This window comes from Euprymna scolopes, chromosome 40 (genome assembly GCF_053919585.1).
Source record: "Euprymna scolopes isolate OS-2025 chromosome 40, ASM5391958v1, whole genome shotgun sequence".
In the NCBI taxonomy this organism is placed as follows: Eukaryota; Metazoa; Mollusca; class Cephalopoda; order Sepiida; family Sepiolidae; genus Euprymna; species Euprymna scolopes.
The window spans coordinates 69526786-69534977 of record NC_136521.1 but is presented as its reverse complement, the minus strand read 5'-3'; the positions used below and the strand labels follow the sequence as shown (position 1 = coordinate 69534977).

Here is an 8192-nt window from a genome sequence, read left to right as displayed (position 1 = left end):
CATTTTTTTTTTATTTTTTTTATTTTTTTTTTACTCATGGTCACCCCTTACAAAGCATATCGTTACTTGGACATAAGGGACTACTATTTGGGGTCATGTCTGGGAAAGATTAACAAGATATTTGGTTATGTTACATTTAAACTTCTGCATATCAGTACAGCCAGAGAAGCAGGCAGCAGGAAGGGAATTCCAAAGTCTAGCTGTTCGAGGGAAGAAATTATTAGAATAGAAAGCTTTCTGGCATTTGGGGACATCAATAGTGGCGGGGTGAGAACTTATTGCTAAGTGGGTTTGTCAGGGATATGTATGTCGAGGGGGTACAAGTAAAACGAGTTCATCAGAACACATTCCATTAAAATATTTGTAAAACAGGCACAGTGATGCAACATTGCGGTGATGTGACAGTGGCTGGAGCTTAGTCGATAAAGTGGGACTGATTAGATTAACAACTCTTTTTTTGGACCCTATCTAAGAGGGGGAGGCTAGTGGTAGATGCACCAGCCCAGATGTGGCAACAATACTCCATGCATGGGGAAATGGTGGTCTTGTAGAGGTACAGGATACTCTCAGGTGTGAGTAGTCTTCTAGCTCGATAGAGGGAACCCACCTTCTTTGCAGCAGCCTTTGCAATGTTCTCTATGTATTCGTCCAGAAATACCATAGGGGCTTGCTATAGTATTTCCATATGGGGACATGTGCTTTAATGTCTGCTTTACACCATTCAATTATATGATTGGCACCCCGTTCAGCAAGGAGAGACAAGATATCAATCCATGAGGCATCTCTGATGTGTTCTCTGGTGACTTTTGAAAGTATCTAGTTATGTTTAGGGTTGTACCAAATTTGTCAGTAACGATCGACGAAAATCGATACAGCTTTAGAAAAGTAAAGTACTTTATTCACTGTATTCATGCCAATCTCTCATTCTCTCAGAATCTCACTCGGTCTATCCATACTGATGAGTTGTAAAGATGACGAAACATGTGCCTATAGAGAAACGTATTTTATAGGTATATATACGCCTCCACCGGGAGCATCACTTTAGTGAGAGGAACAATGATTCCCACCTAGCATTAAGGTAAACAGTTTTCTGAAAAAATTGAATACTTAAAAAAAAAAAAAAAAAGAAAAAAATAGAATATAGATGATAGATATAAATAGATAAATGGCAAAGTTTATAATACGACACACCTCTCTAGCTAATAGCAGTGCTCATGGCCAAGTGGTAGAGTGTGGGAAGTCAGTCATTGGTGTCCTATTTTTGAATCTCATTAGGTCTAGCCACACTGAGGAATCGTGGAGATGACAACATGTGTCTGTGGGTAATACAAACACACACACACACACACGTTTAGTAATTCAATAAATTTAAAATTTATGATGTAAAATGGTTAAATTTCAAATCAAAAAATTTTTATTATTATATTTAAGACAAAGAATACATTTGAAATGTTATATCTCCTTATCCTATAGGATTTTGATGTCTCCCTTCTCTTCACAGGAGAAAATATTAGCAAATAGTTATAATGGTTTACATCTTATTTGCTAAAACCAGTAAGACATAGAAAATCACAATTAAAAGTTTTTAAGCATTTAAATATCATAGAGTAAGGGAAGTTAATGAAAAAGATATTGAATTTCACATCCGAAGTGCTATCAAAGACCTTCACTTCTTGACACCAGCTTAAAAGTCTTGCCGCCACCAAGAAATAGCGACAGCTAAGAGAGAATTTACTGAAACAACTAAAAAACGCATTGAAGCACAAAAATTAGGAACTCAAGACTTCTGGAAAATCTACAACAGTGTAGTAAATAATGGGCAATCAACAATTCCCCCACTAACCAACAATCACAAGGTTGTTTGCTCAGCAACCGAGAAGCTAACATGCTTGCCAGTCGGTTTGCCTCAAACTCCACACTGGACCCTTCCAACCACCCCCTACCTGACTTTCCTTTGCAAACAGACGCCACGCTAGACGATCTGAAAATCACCCCTGCTCAGGTGCATGCTATCATAAAAAACTGACACTTCAAAAGCATGTGGACCCGATCTCATCCCAGCTGTGTTATTAAAACAGTGCTCGGCCGAAGTAGCCCCAGTTCTTTTCAAACTGTACAACAAATGCCTTAATGAACCATGCTTTCTGGGCTGTTGGAAAACTGCTTCTGTGGTACCAGTATTCAAGAATTCTGGTGAAAGAACTGACCCATCAAATTATCGCCCCATTAGCCTCCTCCCACTTTTCGCCAAAATATTTGAGACCATAATTAACCATGCTCTAGTCCATCACCTTACAGATGCTAAACTTCTGACTGACCAACAATATGGATCTAGGCAAGCCCGTTCCACAGCAGACATCCTAACTGTAATCTCTGAACGTATATACCATTCACTGGACAAAGCGGGGGAGGGCAGAGTGGTAGCTCTAGATATATCTAAGGCTTTTGATAGGATATGGCATGAGGGTCTCCTCAGGAAAATTAGATCATATGGTATCACTGTTTGAATACATAACATAATTAAATTCTTTTTATATAAGAGAAAAATCCAGGTTGTCCTCAATGGTCGTACATCTAAACAATATGATATAAATGCGGGAGTGCCTCAAGGGTTTATCCTTGGACCTCTATTATTCCTAATATTCATAAATGACCTCCCCGACAAAATTGCCTTTGAGATGGGTATATTTGCTGACGACACCACACTCTATAACAAGCATGGAAGGAAAACAAATGAACACATATCTAAAGAAATGGCAAAAACACTAGAGGATGACCTCCAATCTGTAGTGGAATGGGGACAAAAATGGATGGTAACATTCAGTGCTGCCAAGACTAAACTGGTTTCCTTCAATAATTACAAGAAACCTTCTCTGTCACTAATAACAATGGCCAGTGACTCTTTACCTGAGAGTACATCTTTCAAACTCCTTGGCCTAACGTTCACAGGAAACAAGAGTTGGAGCAATTACATTGAAAGCATTGCTAGGGCCACTGCGAAGAAGGTAGGCTCTCTCTACCGTGCTAGAAAATTACTAACACCCGAAAGTATCCTGTACCTCTATAAGGCCACCATTCGCCCATGTATGGAGTATTGCTGTCATATTTGGGCTGGTGCATCTGCTACTAGTCTCTTGCTCCTAGACAAGGTTCAAAAGAGAGTCGCCAATCTGATAGGCTCTGAACTGGCATCTAAGCTTCAGCCTCTGTCCCATCGATGTAATGTTGCATCCCTTTGCCTGTTCTACAAGTATTTTAATGGTGAATGCTCTGGCCAACTGCAGACACCTTGTGCCCCCACGACGTAGACACTCTCGACAAACCCGACAGGCAGCAAAATCCCACCCCCCACACAGTAGAAATCCCTAGATGTAAAATATCTTTCTACTCCAGTAGTTTCTTCCCCAGAACCGCTAGACTCTGGATTTCCCTTCTGGGTCCCTGCTTCCCCAACTGTACTGATATGCAGAAGTTCAAGTGTAATGTGAACCGACATCTTGCTGCCCAAATCCCTACATAGTACCCCAGTAGATGTTGCCCCTGATAGTAGCCCCCTACACCAAAGTGGCAATTTGCCTTGTTTGGGGTGAAAATGTCATAATAATATGATAAATATAAAAAGGGGCCACACGTCCATCTCAACCGGTGCATATTGCTTCTACTCTTAATTGTGTGCTGTATTTTTCTCTCTTTCTTGTTACACAAGCCCACTCACATTTGCTAATTTGCATACGTGCTCAAAGAGCTGCTGCTGCTGATACCTTTGCTAGCCATCTCTCCTTCGGCTGCTGCTAATATTTTCACATGCGCTAATTTCACACAAAGGTACTTTATGTGCTTGGCAGTATTCTTAGATAGTTTTTGTCTTTGATAAGTATCGATAATCGAAAAAATCTGATGAAAGAAGAAACAGGCGATTTTGACTAAAGTTAACACTTTATATAGCCTATTACAAGTGCATTTGAGAAGTTTTATTACCACACAAGCAGAAAGGCCCGGAATATCATATCAACAGTAGGCTCTTTGATATGCCAGGGGTTTGTTCGAAATGAAGGTTTCTGTTTAGAGCAGAAGTGAAGCATGATACTTGACATTTGCATTTTAAACTTTAATTCAAGCCATTATATATAAAAAAATAATTTTATAAAATTCTAGAAGTGTAAGCCATGTTTAGTTTCAGAAAAGTTTCTGATGGTTCGTTGCTCTAAACAAGTCTTGAGATGGGACTGGTTTGCAGTAGACAGAACAGTTTCCAATGGTTCGTTGTTACACACAAGTCCTGAGAGGTGACTGGTTTGCAGTAGACAGTTCCACAGAGCAAAATATTCTTACCCGTGTCGAGACGGAAAAAACATGCGAAATTGCTACAGAAAAGGTTTAATATTTATGGAGCAATTCTGGTTTCTGATTGGTTGGTAGCAGAACGTGAATTAATTCGATTCATCAGTTCCTAGCAGCATCGTTTATAAATAGAATCGCCCGACTGTGTGGGATCATACCCCATTATACATCCAAAATATTGCAACAAAATCAATAGTATGTTCTCTACAGTGTAATGTAGACTACAATATTTTGTTGACAAAGTAACTGCTGGGAGGATTAAAAATGGGCGATTTTACCGATTTCGATTCATATGACAATAAAATATTGGCGGGTGAAACATTTGTTGGTCCTCATGCATTCCCTGGCAACGTCGAATCTCCCTGCTAATATATATATATATATATATATATATATAAATTTAAAGGAGATTAGAATAATAGTCTAAAGAGCTAAGTGTATTTTAATGTAACAGTGAAATTACTAGTTTAATTAAAATACAGGAAATGCTCGTTGTAATTTAGATATATAATAAGCTCGATAGTTAAATATCCTAGAGCTAATTCAATATTAAGTAAAGTGATTTTCAATTTAAAAATTTAAAAAAAATTTTTAAATTTAAAGATCAAATTTTAATTAAATTAAAAATCAGTTTCATAAGAAGGAACAACAACAAAGTCAATTATCTGTACGATCGTTTCGGAAATCCGTGCTTTTTATTTGTGGTATACATGAAGTTATGTAGAACAATTATATATAGTTTTTTTGTTAAGCACGGTCTCCTCATCAGCAAATTTAGGAGGATTTTTATTGAATTTAAAAGACACCATAAATAAACCAATATTTTATTCAATAAAAATCCTCCTAAATTTGCTGATGAGGAGACCGTGCTTAACAAAAAAACTATATATAATTGTTCTACATAACTTCATGTATACCACAAATAAAAAGCACGGATTTCCGAAACGATCGTACAGATAATTGACTTTGTTGTTGTTCCTTCTTATGAAACTGATTTTTAATTTAATTAAAATTTGATCTTTAAATTTAAAATTTTTTTTTAAATTTTTAAATTGAAAATCACTTTACTTAGTATTATATATATATATATATATATATATATATATATTAAAAAGAAAGACTTGCAAAGAGAAAAGAATTGTATTAAACAGTTTCGCTGTGAGTGTCGTTGAAAGTGAGAAACGTCCGCGACGGACGTGGGTTTATAGTCACTAGGACTATGACAACAGCATATTCTTTTCATTGTTTTGACTCTCGAGTATATATCCGACACAGTTAATCAACCGAGAACCACATCACTCTATATAAAAGCATATAAGATATCAACGGATACACACTCGAGAGTCAAAACAATGAAAAGAATATGCTGTTGTCCTAGTCCCAATAATCACCAGGATTAAAATGCTCTTTGTCGAAATACAGAATCCTATTTGAAAACAAAAAAAAAAAAAAATGTCTTCGTTTGCAAGGACCCACGGTGCAGTGGTTAGAGTACTAGGAAAAATCAATCGTAAAAGTAATATTCTCTTGAAGGTTGAAGGTTCAATCCTCAGTGTGAGCGACCGAAAAATACAATTGCGAATTACTTAGGACCTCTATCCAGTCATGGCAGACGAAACAAGAGCACACTATCCCCGTGAAGTAAATAAAGTGTTCCGCTTGAAATCCAGTCCAAATACCCGAGTTTGACAGAAACATTCCCGAGTTCGACAAGATACACCTGAAGAAGGTCGGAGGTTATATCGGCCGAAACGTTGTGAAAAATAACACTCAAGATGAGAATAGTAGTCCGATGAATAATACTTCATACAGCACTCAAAAGTTAACGCCTTATACGGCCTAACATCACAAGTACATTTGAGAAGTTTTATTACCACACAAGCAGAAAGGCCCGTAATATCAAATCAACAGTAGGCTCTTTTTGATATGCCGTAAAAAAATACAAATTTTAATTTTAAAAAAAAAAAAAAAAATCACTATTCGATGATTTCTAGTTGATATATTTCCTTCTTTTTTTCTTTCAATTCGTATCACAAGATTAACGTCTTAAAAATAACTTGCATCAGTTGTGGAATTTAAGTATTGTACTCGAGTAAAAAGGCTTACGTTTAAGTCTTTTCTTGAATGTTTCGTAAAGATTAACGCGGATTAACAGCACATTAAGATAATCCTTAATCCAAATTGAACCCATAAACCAGTGATATCGTAAAGAGAAATTATTCAACACGCACACACGCATACACATATGCGTGTGTGCGTATTATTAGTTACTCAGAAGCAGTTCCACAACATATTCACGTTGACACACCGGTTCTCGCCATATGACCGAAGTTAAGCAATGATAAGCCAAGCCAGCACCAAATGGGTGACCATTTCGAAAGGCTAGGTGCTGTATGTACCACACCAAGTTGTAGAAATTTCCAGGTTGATATCTGGGGGACGCATTTAACTCAGAGGGGGGTGGGGGAGATACACCCCTGAATCAAGACAGAAAGCAATGGGAAACTACCGTCTTTACTTGTCTTCCCAAGATTACCATGGCTCTACAATTTGGAGGGCCGTGGTCTACAATTTGGAGGGTCGGTGCATGCAGTCCTACAGGCCATCATCAAAGATTTCTTTTTGAGAACAATAATTAAATAAATAACTTCTATTGCATTCCCCATTTTGATAATTCAATAAATAATGTACATTTTTTATCCGTTTTTAGTTTATATATACATAAAAAAAAAAAATATATATATATATTTTTTTTTTTTTTCACTCTAAAAAAGGCACATTACAACTTTGGTGTAGGAGGCTACTATCAGGGACGTAAGTTACAGGGGTACTGTGTAGGGAGTTAGGCAGCAAGATGTCAGTTCACATTACACAAACTTCTGCATGTCAGTACAGTTGGGGAAGCAGGGACCCAGAAGGGAATTCCAAAGTATAGCGGTTCTGAGGAAGAAACTACTTGAGTAGAAAGCTCTCTTACATCTAGAGATCTCTACTTTGTATGGTGGGATTTAGCTGCTTGTTGGGTTTGTCGGGTGTATTTACGTCGAAGGGGTAAAAATGCTTGCAGTTCGTCAGAGCATTCACCATTAAAATACTTATAGAACAGGTAGTAGGGATGCAGCATTTCGTCGATGGGACAGAGGCTGAAGCCCAGATGACAGTGCAGGACCTATCAGGTTGGCGACTCTTTTGAACCTTATCTAGGAGCGAGAGACTAGTAGCAGTTGAACCAGCCCAAATATGATAGCAATACTTCATATATGGGCGAATGGTGGCCTTATAGAGGTACACTATACTTTCAGGCATTAGTAGCTTTCTAGCATGGTACAAAGAGCCTACCTTCTTTGCAGCAGTCCTAGCAATGCTCTCAATGTAATTGTTCCAACTCATGTTTGCTGTGAACATTAGGCCGGGGAGTTTAAAAGATGTACTTTCAGATAAAGAGTCTTTGGCTATTGCTATTGGTGGTAGAGAAGGTTTCTTGTAATTATTGAAGGAAATAAGTTTAGTCTTGGCAGCATTGAATGTGACCATCCATTTTTGTCCCCATTCCACTACAGATTGGAGGTCATCCTCTAGTGTTTTTGCCATTTCTTTAGATATGTGTTCATTTGTTTTCCCCACATGCCTGTTATAGAGACTGGTGTCATTGGCAAATATACCCATCTCAGAAACAATTTTGTCAGGGAGGTCATCTATGAATATTAGAAATAATGAAGATCCAAGGATAGATTTATATCATATTGTTTAGATGTATGACTGTCGAAGATAAACTGGATTTTTCTCTTATCTAAGAAAGATTTAATTATGTTAAGTATTCTTCCAGTGATACCGTATGATCTGATTTTCCT

General features: G+C 37.5%; 1 protein-coding gene across 5 annotated transcripts in view; it reads right to left on the bottom strand.

Annotated features, from left to right (window-relative positions):
• Positions 1-8192, bottom strand: part of LOC145265618 (lipopolysaccharide-induced tumor necrosis factor-alpha factor homolog) — a 224042-nt gene that overhangs the window by 107506 nt on the left and 108344 nt on the right. The window lies entirely within an intron of this gene.